The sequence below is a fragment of the Anabrus simplex genome, chromosome 2 (assembly GCF_040414725.1).
Source record: "Anabrus simplex isolate iqAnaSimp1 chromosome 2, ASM4041472v1, whole genome shotgun sequence".
Classification (NCBI taxonomy): domain Eukaryota; kingdom Metazoa; phylum Arthropoda; class Insecta; order Orthoptera; family Tettigoniidae; genus Anabrus; species Anabrus simplex.
In genome coordinates this window covers 621,074,335-621,090,663 of record NC_090266.1, presented here as the reverse complement: position 1 = coordinate 621,090,663, position 16,329 = coordinate 621,074,335, and positions in this window count along the sequence as shown.

The following is a 16,329-nucleotide window of genomic DNA, read 5'->3' as shown; positions in this document are numbered from 1 at the left end:
ATTCGGGAGGTAGTGGGTTCGAACCCCACTGTCGGCAGCCCAGAAGATGGTTTTCCATGGTTTCCTATTTTCACACCAGGCAAATGACGGACCTGTACCTTAAATAAGGACACGACCGCTTCCTTCCCACTCCTAGGCCTTCCCTATCCCATCGTCGCCATAAGACCTATCTGTGTCGGTGTGACGCAAAGCGAACTGTAAAAAAAAAAAATAAAAAAAAAATCCCAACAGAACCATATCACCGTGACACACGATATTTTCTATGAGCGTCCTTCACTCCTCAAGGGGTCACATTGCTTGTTGTACTCCAGTTGTTGTTGGGTGGTTATGTTTTAAGTTTACTTTAACACTTGTAGTGTTAAGCTAGTGGTAAGGTATAGTAAGCCGTAGTGTTTAGTACTGGAAATACTTAAGTTGTGTGTGGATTTGTATAGCCTATGGTGATGCTGGATTTAGAAAATTAAACTAGTAGTACTTATTGTAGTCCACCTGTGGTGTAGTGGTTAGTGTGATTAGCTGCCACCCCCGGAGGCTCGGGTTCGATTCCCGGCTCTGCCACGAAATTTGAAAAGTGGTACGAGGGCTGGAACGGTGTCCACTCAACCTCGGGAGGTCAACTGAGTAGAGGAGGTTTCGATTCCCACCTCAGCCATTCTGGAAGCGGTTTTCCGTGGTTTCCCACTTCTCCTCCAGGCAAATGCCGGGATGGTACTTAACTTAAGGCCACGGCCGCTTCCTTCCCTCTTCCTTGTTTGTCCCTTCCAATCTTCACATCCCCCATAAGGCCCCTGTTCAGCATAGCAGGTGAGGCCGCCTGGGCGAGGTACTGGTCATCCTCCCCATCTGTATCCGTGACCGAAACTCTCACGCTCCAGGACACTGCCCTTGGGAGGTAGAGGTGAGATCCCTCGCTAGGTCCAAGGGAAAAGCCAACCCTGGAGGGTAAGAAGAAATAAAGAATTTCATGTAACATTTGCTTTCCATGGAATTGCTTGTTGTACTCTTGTTGTTGTAGTTGTTATTGTTGGGTAATTATGTTTTAACCTTACTTTATTATAATTTGTAACGTTAAGCTAGTAGTAAGCTCAACCTATAGTTTTGTAAGCCATAGTGTTAAGTATTGGAAATAATTAAGTTTTGTATGAAACTGTACATGATGCTGGATTTAGAATGTTAAACTAGTAGTATTTCTTGTAGGCCCTACTATTTTTTCCCCCATGGAATTGCTTTTTGTACTCGAGTTGTTGTAATTGTTGGGTAGTATGTTTTTAACTTGACTTTATTATCACTTGTAGTGTTAAGCTAGTAGTAAGTGCAACCTATAGTATTGTAATTCGTAAAGTACTAGAAACACTTACGTTGTGTGCGAATTTGTATATAATGACGCTGGATTTAGAAAGTGAAACTAGTAGTATTTCTTGCTTGTACTCTTGTTGTTGTTGTTGTTGTTGTTGTTGTTGTTGTTGTTGTTGTAGGGTAATTACGGTTTAACAGCACTTTATTATCACTTATAATGTGAAACTAGTAGTAAGGTAAACCTATAGTATTCTAAGCCGTAGTGTTAAGCACTGGAAATACTTAAGATGTGTGTGGATTTGTATATGATGATGCTGGATTTAGAATGTTAAACTAGTAGTAATTCTTGTAATATCTTCTTTCCATATATTTGCTTGTTGTACTCTTGTTGTTTGTTTGTTTGTTTGTTTGTTTGTTTTTGTTTGTTTGCTGTTGTTGTTTACTTTATTATTAATGATTGCATCAAGAAATCATCACTCATTCAAAATGTTTTATAAGTTATTTAACATTTTATACAGTTATATTAACAATCTGTTATTGTCCTCAACAAAATCTCCCATATCAATGTCATTGCCACCGGGGATATTTCCAATTTGCAATGTATTAGTTAATAATAATAATCAACGTTTCAAATCAGAAATTTAGCTTTTTGTAGTGTTTATATATTTTTTGTAATGTACCGTTTTATAGTGCTTTTAAGAAAAGCATAGAATTTGATTTACTTCTGATAAATAGGTAATGTCTTTTGATAATATTAACGTGCAACTAAAATCAAATTTGCATAAAACTAATAAGGAAATAAAAATGCCTACTCTAAGGACTGCCACTCGGCGGTCCCGGGTTCGATTCCCGGCTGGGTGAGGATTTTTTAAGTGTAAATGATTAATATCCCTGGCCTGGGAACTGGGTGTTTGTGTCGCCCTTATTGTTCCTTTCCTCACATTCAACACTCTACACTTCCTCCATTCCAATTACACGCAGGTTCATATCACATGGTGCAAGTAGGGGCAAAAGATCTCTATAGATCGACGCCCCGAACAAATAGCACTTTAAAAAAGGTAACAATGCAGAACCTGTTATTTCTGTGAACAATGTGCGTTAGTGTCGGATGTTGTCATTTTTGTCCAACAGTATGTGTACACCTTAGTCCCGTTTCCTGATACGGGGTCGAGGATGAGGTGAGGTGAGGTGAGATGAAATTATATAGCTTCTTTACGGCCGGATGCACTACCTGACGCCGATTTCGGCTGAGGAGCTAATGAAGATGAAATGAACGATGTTGAATGAAACTGGGTAAGGAGCATTTGCCTGGGAGTGGAAATGGGAAACCACACAACAAACATTCTCAGGGGAGCCGGCGGTAGGGTTCGAACCCACTCGTCTCCAGAATGTATTACCAGATTGAAAAAATAGGATCTGTCTACAGTACAATTGAAAACTCCGCTTCCAAAACTGCTTCCTTCCACTTCAAAAATGAAGTAACGTTGGTTTCAGCCTCTCAACAAACTCTTCTAACAAATCGGTTACCCATTTTATGGCTAAACTTGCTCTTTCTCAGCGTAACTTAGCTTCAAAGATGACGTAATTTTTCAAAACTCTCTGTTTCTACCATGTATACTGCTCCAAAACTGTCTCTTTCCATACATGAATTATTTTCAGAACTTCTTCAATCCATAAGCAAGATTACTATAATTTGTTGTTTGGCTTCCAAAACTCTCTCCACCCTTCTTTTGATTTTTCCTACATGTTTTCAACACTGAATAAGCTAAATTGCCATCACCTCTTGGTAGAGGATGAAAAAACTAAATGATCCATTAAAATGCAGGAAAAACCAAGAAAAATATTGGAGTTATGGGTACGTATAATTTTTAATTTCGAGGGTGCGAGTCCTTATGCTTTAAACAATTTCGTGTAAATTGAATAGTTGGCATAAACAATACTTTATTAACCTGCTTACCCTCCAGGGTAGGTTTTTCTCACGGACTAAGCGAGTGATACCACCTCTACCGCCTCAAAGACAGTGTCCTGGAACTTCAGACTCTGGGTCGGGGGATATAACTGGGGAGGATGACCAGTACCTCGCCCAGGCGGCCTCACCTGCTATGCTGAACAGGGGCCTTGGTGGGGGATGGTATGTGTAACGGTTCAAATCCCGTTACAAGGTGATATCTGTATTTTTATTATTGTATGATTTTATCTGTATTTTATTATTATTATTATTATTATTATTATTATTATTATTATTATTATTATATCAGTATTATTATTATTATTATTTTATCTGTGAGATTACTATTATTTTGTTATAATTATTATTCAATTCCATTATACAATGCCTGTCGCTTGCGTAGCCTACTTGTAATTGAGTGTGTGCATATATACGTATATGTAGATTAACATTAAATACCTGTACAGTGAGAGTTTCGATGAATCAGATGTGGATGTGACGTTATTATATTGCTATACTGCTGACATTTCTGCCAAGTCATCGCCACGTCATGGCTACGTCATCGTGCTCACTTAGCACTGAGCTCTGTTCCTTTGATTTTCTTAGGGAGCCCCAGGGCATTTCACCATTACATGCAACAGTTTGAGGCGTTGTGGGAGTATGTCATTGTTATTTCTGGAGATTGCGTAGGTGTGCCATGCACGTCTATAAAAGGAGGCTCCATATTGTAGCGTCAGTCATTAGTTAAACGGAAGCTGAACAGTGAAGAAGTCTACGAGATGAAGGGGCCTCAGTCGGTCAGTCAACGAGTGTGAACGAGAGATGGAGAAGACTCAGTGAGCCATTAATCATTGGTCATTGAGAGATTGAGGCCAAAGTTGGTCCGTCACTTAGTTGAAGACACGGACGCAAGGGCTTACCATGGAGTCAGAGAGGGCAACCCTGGACCTGCCAAGAGGTAATACCATATTGACTTACAAAGAAGTCAGATGATATGGAGAAGAAGCAGTCACAAGGATGTATCACCAAGTTAGGCGTGACACATCTACAGTAAACACCAGATCAAAGGAATACATCGTAATTACACTCAAAGTGTTGAAGGTACAGTCAAGTGAATCAGTGAGGGAAATATTTCATATAAATTGTTAAATGTCCGGTCAAGAAGAATTCAAATTCATGCCTAGTTTCTTTCAGTTGCAATGTCATAATTTCATATTCTCATCTGTTTTATCGCAACAAGACTCACTATTTTTTATATATTATTTAAAGAATATATTTTGTTCTATCAAACGAATTCATAGTTTTACTTCAATGACAGTATAATATCTTAACCTCAAAATTAATGAGGAAACCGAACGCCAATATCCTTATCCCAGAACTTGTATGGTATGTTGTCAAAAGTAAGCTTATTACCCCACACCCTGTTAGTGTTTAGTAATAAATATAATCTCAATGTGTCGGCGCAACATGGGACTCGAATAAATTCAGAATTTTTTCTGAATGACAGCATATCATAGTTTCATTTTTTGGAAGAGTATGCACATTTAAGCCAACGGAATTATAACCGGTAAATGTCAGGAGTGTAATTTTTTATATACATTTGTATTTTGGGGATATGTCAAGGGATTTGAAGAGGGAAATTAATTTGAGATCGCGTACTATCACTAGTGAACCAAGATGGACAAAGAAGACAATGACAAGTCATGTGACGACGAGGTCATTGCTTCTACGAACATCCTAGGTGAGATTGAAAATAGGAAGCAGGTGAATACGATGGGAGCGCCTGAGGTAATTCAGGAAAGTGTAGAAATTGAGAAGCATACTGAAACCCAAAAGGAAATCGCGGGGGGAATGAACCGAGATTTTTTAAATTTTCTTAAGGCCAAAATGACCGAGCTCTACGAAAATAATAATAAACATATGGAAGAAATGATTGGTAGTTGTAACCAAAATGTTAATGTGATCGATGATAAATAGATAGGTTAAGTGAATCACTAAATTCTAAAATAGATACTAAGATAGTAGAGGTAACTGGTCAAATATGCAAGTTAGAAAATAAGTTTAATAAAGAGTGTGTTACCTTAGAGGAGAAATTGAGTTGAATCGGAGCAATTTTCATACTCAAATTGAGCATGTCAAAGGAACATGTACAAACAAGATCGTACCGTTAAGTAATAAGCTGTCAGAAACATCTAGTAATCGGGAAGAAATTCATGAGGTAGTCGAGAAAAGATTGGACAAGATTTACAATGCAGTTGGGGAAGATACGAGGGAACAGATTAGTAGTAATGAACAAACTGAAAGCAAACTTGTGGAGGTCACTGAACTACGGAACGAACAGGAAACGCTGTCACAGCAGGTGAGAGAGAGAGAGAGAGGAAGAATTGCAGAAAGAAGTGAGAATAGAGGAAGAGAAGGCTGAGAGAGGAGCGGAAGAAGAAATTTTGAGTTGCCAGGGAGTGATACGGCAGGAAGGTACAGGTGAGATGACGGGAGAAGGGATAGTGGCAAATGGTTTATTCAGTAGGGATCGTGATTTAACCAAGTTTTCTGGAAAACAGTTTAATCCTATAGAGCTTGTAAAACTAGTTGAGAAAAGATTTGCAAGTAAGTTGAGGAATAATATTATTAAATGGGAATACGTACTGGAAATCTTGTCGAATGTTTTTATTGGTGAAAATAAAATGTGGTTTCCAGTGTACTGGGATAATATGTATAATTTAGGAGAGATTAAAGAAACCTTCATTGACCGGCTTTGGGAGGAATGTGTACAAGTGCGCGAGAGAGAAAGAATGATGGCTGGGGAAAGTAGTATAGTAGAGAGAGGGGGAAAAATGTTAGCCGTGTATGAGAGGAGAGGGGGTGATCATGATCCGCAGAGTATTAAGAGTTATGTTCATGGTGATAGGGGTCAGAGGTGTAACCAGAGAGAATCGGAAGATGGGAGGCGTATGAATTTGAGTTGTGAGAGAATCAGAGGAGTAATCAGAGAGAATCGGAAGATGGGAGGCGTATGGATTTGAGTTATGAGAGAGAGGGTCAGAAGAGTAACCAGAGAGAATAGAAAGATGGGAGGCGCATGTATTTGAGTTATGAGAGAGAAGGTCAGAAGAGTGATCAGAGAGAATCGGAAGATGGGAAGCGTACGGATTTGAGTTATCAGAGAGACTATGATAGTCTTAATATGAATGTTATCGAGGTGTCGTTATCGAGCCAGAGTATTTCAGATTCACAGGGAATCGGGTAAATTAAGTGGACAGGCCGAAGGTAGAAGATGAACAGGTATGTAGTATTAGTAGTTATGTATTGAAAGTAGATCTAAGAGTGCAGTGTGATTGTGTTAAGTGAGATATTTAAGTAATGACGTAGTCATAGGTAATGAAGTAATTAATCGTAGTAGTAAGTTAGACGTAAGAAGTGATCTGTTAAAGTGATGTAAGTACTTGTGATACCGAGAAAATGATGTAAGTAGTGAGGTGATAACTCCGAGGATGGAAATTGTGATATGAAGAAGGTAAATGAAGGTACTATTAGATCTTATAACAGCCGTTGGGTAAGTCAAAGTGAAAAAATAAGATGATAGCGGTACTAATCACGATTGAATATAATTGTAAGTTTCAGCATGCCTTGTTGTACCAAAACTTGGGTATTCCGTTAGTTTAGGGGCTGACTTGGTTGCAAATCATGGACGTAGAATAGACTTTGATTTAGGTAGTGTGTGTTTGTTCTGGGAGAAAAACTAGCAAAGAAGTACGTATTAATTATGATGGTCTGAGGTAAGGGTGTTGGTGACGTGTGTTCTTTGAAAGATATGAGAGGTAAGTGAAGTTGTTCCTAGTGAGAGGAAATGTTAGTGTGTGTTACGTGTCTGTACGACCAGTATCCGAGGGATAGTCGGTATGAGGCAGTGACGTGAGGTAATTTGAGTGAATTACAGGAGGAGTATTGTGTTCGATGTTAGGTAAGCATCGAGATGTATTTAGTGGTAAGTGAGGAAGAACACGTATATGAACATAAATTTGTAGTACATGACCATTCATCATTTGTGGGAGGTAAGTACCCCATTCAACTTAAAAATGCTAGTGAAGTCTAAGAACAAATGAACATTATGCTGGATTACGGAATAATTGAACCATCTTGTAGTCATAGTATTGATCCTTTAATTATTGTTGCCAAGAAGGATGTGATCTATTGAGATATGTAAGTTAATAAGGGCAAAATTGATTCAGTTTGAGTGACAGAGTGCTACTCAGAGTTCCATTTCATCATCTGCAGAGGCGGGAAGTATGTCTAAATTATTTCTTTTGTATCAGGGGTATTTCACTATTGTGAACCGTATCGGGAAGTGTGCATATTCCTTAAAGGATCAGGAAGGGAAGATTGTCGGTACTTATAACATTATGAATTTGAAGAAGTACGTCACGTGAGATTTGTTGAGATAAGAATAAGATGATTAATTTTTGTAAGAAACTGGCAAAATAAAACTAACACATGAATTTGCGTGTGAACCAAGTGTCGTATTGGTGTATTGGAAGAATAAGTGCTACATCGTCATGTACTGTGTGACAAAGCGGAGAACAAGGCATTGGACAGTTATCTGCGATAACAATATGCGAGAAAAGTTCTCATGTAAGTGAATTTTCACAAAATATTTAGATATGTTAAAAAAAGAAAGAAGAATGTTGTATAATAATTTAAAATTATTTGTGTGTGTTAAATCAACGGCTATACTCTTGTGAATTGTATGAGAATGGGACACTGGACAGTTATCTGCGATGACAATGTGCGAGAAAAATTCTCATACCTGTGATATTTTATAAAAGGTATGGATGTTGAAAAAGAAAATTATTGTTGTATACTCATTTAAAGTGTTTATCTGTGTCAGTGTTATATATATATATATATATATTATGTTGTTCATAAATCAATCGATTCTATGTTCTTCGATTTATTTATGAGGGAGGCGAATTGTAACGGTTCAAATCCCGTTAAAAGGTGATATCTGTATTTTTATTATTGTATGATTTTATCTGTATTTTATTATTATTATTATATCAGTATTATTATTATGATTTTATCTGTGAGATTACTATTATTTTGTTATAATTATTATTCAATTCCATTATACAATGCCTGTCGCTTGCGTAGCCTACTTGTAATTGAGTGTATGCATATATACGTATATGTAGATTAACATTAAATACCTGTACAGTGAGAGTTTCGATGAATCAGATGTGGATGTGACGTTGTTATATTGCTATACTGCTGACATTTCTGCCAAGTCATCACCACGTCATTGCTACGTCATCGTGCTCACTTAGCACTGAGCTCTGTTCCTTTGATTTTCTTAGGGAGCCCCAGGGCATTTCACCATTACATGCAACAGTTTGAGGCGTTGTGGGAGCATGTCATTGTTATTTCTGGAGATTGAGTAGGTGTGCCATGCACGACTATAAAAGGAGGCTCCATATTGTAGCGTCAGTCATTAGTTAAACGGAAGCTGAACAGTGAAGAAGTCTACGAGATGAAGGGGCCTCAGTCGGTCAGTCAACGAGTGTGAACGAGAGATGGAGAAGACTCAGTGAGCCATTAATCATTGGTCATTGAGAAAGTGAGGCCAAAGTTGGTCCGTCACTTAGTTGAAGACACGGACGCAAGGGCTTACCATGGAGTCAGAGAGGGAAACCCTGGACCTGCCAAGGGGTAATGCCATATTGACTTACAAAGAAGTCAGATGATATGGAGAAGAAGCAGTCACAAAGATGTATCACCAAGTTAGGCGTGACACATCTACAGTAAACACCAGATCAAAGGAATACGTCATAATTACACTCAAAGTGTTGAAGGTACAGTCAAGTGAATCAGTGAGGGAAATATTTCGTATAAATTGTTAAATGTCCGGTCAAGAAGAATTCAAATTCATGCCTAGTTTCTTTCAGTTGCAATGTCATAATTTCATATTCTCATCTGTTTTATCGCAACAAGACTCACTATTTTTTATATATTATTTAAAGAATATATTTTGTTCTATCAAACGAATTCATAGTTTTACTTCAATGACAGTAAAATATCTTAACCTCAAAATTAATGAGGAAACCGAACGCCAATCTCCTTATCCCAGAACTTGTATGGTATGTTGTCAAAAGTAAGCTTATTACCCCACACCCTAGAGATAGTCAAAAGTCTCATTCTATTATTGCTGCACTGAGTGGTAGCTGGCGCCCTTCAAATAACGTATGTGTAAGTAAGCAGGTAAGAAGTAAGTGTGAGTCCAGGGTTCGACGATTGTGTATTTTATTTAGTGAATGTTAATTTTCATAATTTTCATGTTAAATGCAGATATTCAGATTTTTCAATTTAAAATGCAGTTTTATATAATATTTGTAAAATTAGTCAGCGACTTAGGAAAGTGTCAGATGATTGGAAGGGATAGACAAGGAAGAGGGAAGGAAACGGCTTTGGCCTTGAGTTATGTACCATCCCGGCATTTGCCTGGAGGAGAAGTGGGAAACCAAGGAAAACCACTTCCAGGATCGCTGAGGTACGAATCGAACCCACCTCTACTCATTTGACCGCCCGAGGCTGAGTGGACCCCGTTCCAGCCCTCGTACCACTTTTCAAATTCTCTCGCTAATCTTACAGGATGTAATCAAAACAGTGTGTTTATGGTTGTGGTAATTTGACAATGCAGCATATACGAAAATTTTCATGTAGCCTTTTATGCCGATTATTAAAAGAAAGACCAAGATAAATTCGGGTCCGAGTGGAGAAATATTAATGATTTGTCATTCTAAAAAGATGCTATGTAGGGTAATTGAAATGACGACCACGACGAATTACATCATCCCACTGCAGAGGACGATGACCTGAGGATTTGAATTGTTGTGTTAATTTTGATTTAATGTTCAAACATTTTCCATAGCAATGGAGAAAATCAGTATGATTTCACTAAGAACGCGTGCTTAATATTATAAACGCAGTATCAGTTTCAGAAAGCTATTACAATATTTTACAGTTTTATGGTAATAGTATTTCAAGTTTATGATTTCCGCATTACCGGGCGAGTTGGCCGTGCGGTTAGGGGCCCGCAGCTGTGAGCTTGCATCCGGAAGCTAGTGGGTTCGAACCTCACTGTCGGCAGCTCTGAATATGGTTTTCCGTGGTTTCCCAATTTCACACCTAAAACTAAGGCAACAGCCACTTCTTTCCCACTCCTAGGCCATTCTTATCCCGTCGTCGCCATAAGACCTACTGTATCTGTGACGGTGCGACGTAAAACAAATTCTGAAAAAAAAGCAGATTTCCGCTTACAGGAATGTACATAATTATAATATTACTTTAATCTAAATGATACGGCCATTTTCAGAACTCTCTCATTCCAGTGAACATTTCCAAAACTTTCTACATCCAAACAAAAATATTTAATATCTTCGACAATATCGGGCCTTTATTTTCATAATTTTGACTATAATAAATGTGTGTTCACCCGGCTATAAAACAGAAAAAAGTTGGCCAGCAAAGGGAAAGGAGTTACTAGATGTACGCGATTTTTACTAAATAGTTTAATAGGGATGTAGGCAGTTTTGGAAATGGAGTCTTCAATTGAAAAACTAACATACATACATACATACATACATACATACATACATACATACATACATTACATACATACATACATACATACATACATACATTATCATTATAGACTCTTATGCCTTTCAGCGTTCAGTCTGAAAGCCTCTGTGAATTTACTAAACGTCGCCACAATCCTCTATTTGCAGCTAGTGCTGTGGCCTCATTTAGTTCTATACCTCTTATCTTTAAATCGTTATAAACTGAGTCTAACCATCGTCGTCTTGGTCTCCCTCTACTTCTCTTACCCTCCATAACAGAGTTCATTATTCTCCTAGGCAACCTATCCTCTTCAATTCGCCTCACTTGACCCCACCACCGAAGCCGGTTTACGCGTACAGCTTCATCCATCGAGTTCATTCATAAATTAGCCTTTATCTCCTCATTCCGAGTACCCTCCTGCCATTGTTCCCACATGTTTGTACCAGCAATCATTCTCGCTATTTTCATGTCTGTTACTTCTAACTTATGAATAAGATATCCTGAGTCCACCCAGCTTTCCCGCCCGTAAAGCAAAGTTGGTCGGAAAACAGGCCGATGTAAAGATAGTTTCGTCTGGGAACTGACTTCCTTCTTACAGAATACTGTTGATCGCAACTCCGAGCTCACTGCATTAGCTTTACTACACCTTGATTCAGTCTCACTTACTATATTACCATCCTGGGAGAACACACAACATAAATACTTGAAATCTGACATCTGACATTCAGTTCTGTTGAATTTTTTACCTACTGACATCAATTTAGTCTTCGAGAGGCTAATTTTCATACCATACTCGTTGTACCTATTTTCAAGTTCCAATATATTAGACCGCAGGCTTTCAGCACAATCTGCCATCAAGGCCAAGTCGTCAGCATAGGCCAGACTGCTTACTACATTTCCACCTAACTGAATCCTCCTTGCCATTTTATACCTTTCAGCAGATGATCCTGGTAAACTACGAACAGCAAAGGTGAAATATTACAGCCTTGTCTAACCCCTGTAAGTACCCTGAACCAATAACTCATTCTACCATCAATTCTCACAGAAGCCCAATTGTCAATATAAATGCCTTTCATTGATCTTAATAATCTACCTTTAATTTCATAGTCCCCCAGTGTAGCGAACATCTTTTCCCTCGGTACCCTGGCATATGCTTTCTCTAGATCTACGAAACATAAACACAACTGCCTATTCCTCTCGTAACATTTCTCAATTATCTGGCGCATACTGAAAATCTGATCCTGACAGCCTCTCTGTGGTTTGAAACTACACTGGTTTTCATCCAACTTCCTCTCAACTACTGATCGCACCCTCCCTTCTAAGATGTCAGTGAATACTTTGCCTGGTATACTAATCAATGACATACCTCGATAGCTGTTGAAATCCTTCCTGTTCCCTTGCTTATAGATAGTAGCAATTACTGCTTTTGTCCAATATGAAGGTACCTTACCTTCTTGCTACTGGCTTCACGTCGCATCGACACAGATAGGTCTTATGACGACGATGAGACAGGAAAGGGCTAGGAATGGGAAGGAAGCGGCCGTGGCCTTAATTAAGGTACAGCCCCAGCATTAGGTACCTTACCAACACTCCATGCTAATTTTACTACTCTATGAAGCCATTTCTTCCCTGCCTTCCCACTATACTTCACCATTTCAGGTCTAATTTCATCCATTCCTGCTGTTTTATGACAATGGAGTTTATTTACCATCCTCTCCACTTCCTCAAGCACAATTTCACCATCATCATTTTCCTTCTTCCCATGAGCTTGGCTGTTCGCAACACCACCAGGAAGATTTCCTTCTACGTTGAGAAGATGTTCAGAATATTCCTCCTCTCCAGTGATTCCCTGGGACCTATTATGAGATAACCTTAATTACTGAAAACACTGTTCATTTCCTTTTTTCCTCCCTTTCTAAGTTTCTTTATTACTGTCCAGAAAGGTTTCCCCGCTGCTTGACCTAGCCTTTCCAGGTTATTACCAAAATCTTCCCACGACTTCTTTTTAGATTCAACAAGTATTTGTTTCGCTTTGTTTCCTTCATCTACGTACAAATCCCTGTCTGCCTCGGCCCTTGTTTGGAGCCATTTCTGATAAGTCTTCCTTTTACGTTTACAAGCTGCTCTCACTTCATCATTCCACCAAGATGTTCGCCTTTTCCTATCTTTACACACAGTTGTTCCTAGGCATTTCTTTGCTGTTTCTACTACAGCATCGCTGTATGCCACACATTCTCTTTCTATATCCTGAACCTGTTTACTATCTACTGTTCGAAACTTCTCACTAATCATATCCGTGTACTTCTGTCTAATTTCCTCGTCCTGGAGATTTTCTACCCTTATTCGTTTGCAGACAGATTTCACTTTCTCTGTCCTAGGCCTAGAGATACTTAGTTCACTACAGATCAGATAGTGGTCTGTATCATCGAAAAATCCCCGGAAAACTTACATTCCTAACAGATTTCCTGAATTCGAAGTCGGTTAAGATATAGTCTATTATGGATCTGGTACCTCTAGCCTCCCATATGTAGCGGTGAATAGCCTTATGCTTGAAGAATGTATTCGTAACTGCTAAACCCATACTAGCACAGAAGTCCAGCAAACGCTTCCCATTCCTGTTAGCTTCCATATCTTCCCCACATTTACCGATCACCCTTTCGTATCCTGCAGTTCTATTTCCAACCCTCGCATTGAAATCGCCCATTAGTACTATTCTATCCTTGCTGTTGACCCTGACTACGATGTCACTCAATGCTTCATAAAACTTGTCAAATTCATCCTCATCTACACACTCACATGGTGAATACACTGAGACAATTCTCGTCCTAATTCCTCCAACTGCCAAATCTACACACATCATTCTCTCATCTACGAGCCTAACAGAAACTATGTTGTGTGCAGTGGTATTCCTGATAAACAGCCCTACCTCATACTCTGCCCTTCCCTTTCTAACACCCGTCAAGTACACTTTATAATCTCATATTTCTTCCTCATTATCTCCCCTTACCCGAATATCACTTACTCCTAGCTTATCCAGGTGCATCCTCTTTACTGACTCAGCCAGTTCTACTTTCTTTCGTCCATAAGCTCCATTAATATTGATAGCTCCGCATCGAATTCCATTTCGTTCACCAAGTTGTTTCCAAGGAGTCCCTCGCCTGTCAAATGGGAGTGGGACTCCATTACTCCCATAGGTCCGATGCTTGCTTAAAATGTTCTGAGCTCGGTAAATTCATGAAGCAGGATGCTACCCTTCTTGCACATAGTCCAAGTGAGGATTTCTCCTCTAACGGGTTATGGACCTCCGGTGAATTGTATAGTCCTAGCCGCCTGAGCACAAGGAGCGCCACGACCCAGAATATGTCCGAGATGCCCACTCCCATTGCATAGCAACTGGTATCCCGACTCTCAGGACCACTTACTAGGCCACTCAGCCGTTGCCCATGGTTCACGAACTAGGACGTGACTACAGTAACCCACACCATGAACCATAAAAAAATAAGGCCTAAGAAAAGTGTATAGATATTATCTATACATCTGGTGCAGCATTTAACGACATACTTTGTGGTGGATTTTGAATGTTCATCACGTACCTTTCTGCCACATTTGCAACACACAGTTTTCTGCATGCTTCCTTTCCTGTGATAAGAAAGGTAGCATCGTTTCTTCTTTGCGACTGTTGGCGTCACAGGAAGTGAACTCTGACGATTACTTGAAAAACTTTAACACCAACGAACATTTCATAAACAGTGCAAAAGGCCACCTTCTTGTCTTTCGCTTGCACATGCATGTATGCGTCATCTCATCATGCGAGTTCATGCCCACTTTGGTCTCACTGTAGTAAATAATGGTTTCATGCTTTTGATCCTCCTCAGTAATGTCATCTGAAGAAAGAAGTAGAACGCATTTTCTCTTCAAAGGTGCATATGGTAACAAGGAATAATTATTAGTGAAATCAAACGTGGAGCTTTTCCCCTCTCAGCTCTTACTTGGCAAAAATTCCTTAGGTATGAAGGCCTAATATGCCGAACGGTACCTATAACTCTGCCAGTTCCACGGACGTAAACAATACCCACTATGATATTCCTATGACTTCCAAAAATGTCTGAGGTAAGTTGCGTGACAACATTGAAATCGACATTTTTACTAAATATGGCGAATCTCTCAAAGGATATAAATTTTCTGAGTTACAAATAAAGAGTAGAAAAATAAATTAAAGAAAATATCTATTTTATCCGGCTTTGAACACGTATTTTTCCAAAATCCACAACGACCTCGGAAAGGAACTAAAATCCACTGTAAGATTTTCGCTTGGGAGGTAATATTTGTCAGGATTGTAATTTATGGCTTCACATATGTCCTCAGAAAACCAAGGTCATGATTGTTAATCGTAAGAACAACAGTCCACATATCCAGCATACTGGAAGATGTGAAGTTGTAAATCAGTTTGGTTTGTTATGGAGGGTTCATGTTAAACCCATGTCCTTTGTGTCATAAGGAACCAGAATCCTAAAATCATTACATGAGGTCCCATATGAATTACAAGCCATGAGCTCTAGCTACATTTTTGATCTCTGACCAGAGACGGCACGTGGAGGAAAAGGTGGTGGTTCTCATTCTCACGCTAAAGAAATGACGTCACCCGCACGTGTAGAAGGGGCATGGATATGTCGGACTAATTTTTATAATATAAAGTACATTTTGAGAAGAGCTGGCGACGAAACTGCCGTTGTAAACGTTAGGAAATTGTACGTGAAACAATTTAGTCATTAATGGTAAAGATTTTAGACCACTAAATAGCTCCAAGAGGAAATTTGTCGAAAGACGCGCCTGTTCGTTCGAACTCTGTTATATCGACCAAATATAGTGCCTATCTTATGAGGTAATTTAACATTTTAGTTGGTTAAGAGAAATCCTTAAATGCTTATCATCAACACCGCTAATAAACTAAACAACTATGCGCTGCATCGTGATCTGCCACCAGTACACTTTTATGGGGTAGAAAAGTGTGTGTGAAAATTTTGGCGGTAAATGCAAATGGCATGAGAGTGGGAGTAAACGGTACAAAAGAACGGTGCGCCATTTGCAAACCCGCATTGTGTCCAGTGAATTCGAGGCGACTCCACGCATTTCAGAGAAGAACTTTGCAAACCAGCGTTTGGAAGACTAAGTCTCAAAAGGGAGGATAGGTTTTAGCCGATGGTGGCTGTAACATCACCTTCAAGTGGAGATAGGTTTAAAAGGTACGAAATCGCAAACATTCTATGAACTACGATTTAAACTGTTTTGTTGTAGGGTTGAGGCCGGCAGTTGCCGAAAGTTGCGTAACGTAAATCAGTCAGTCAAAGTATTCTTCCGATAAAGGCAATCGACGGTATTCCAAATGTGGAATCATCACGTAAATTCAGGGACAGGCAACACACGGTCATTTAATGCAGTGATCCTGAAATTCCTGCAATTGAAACTGTAAA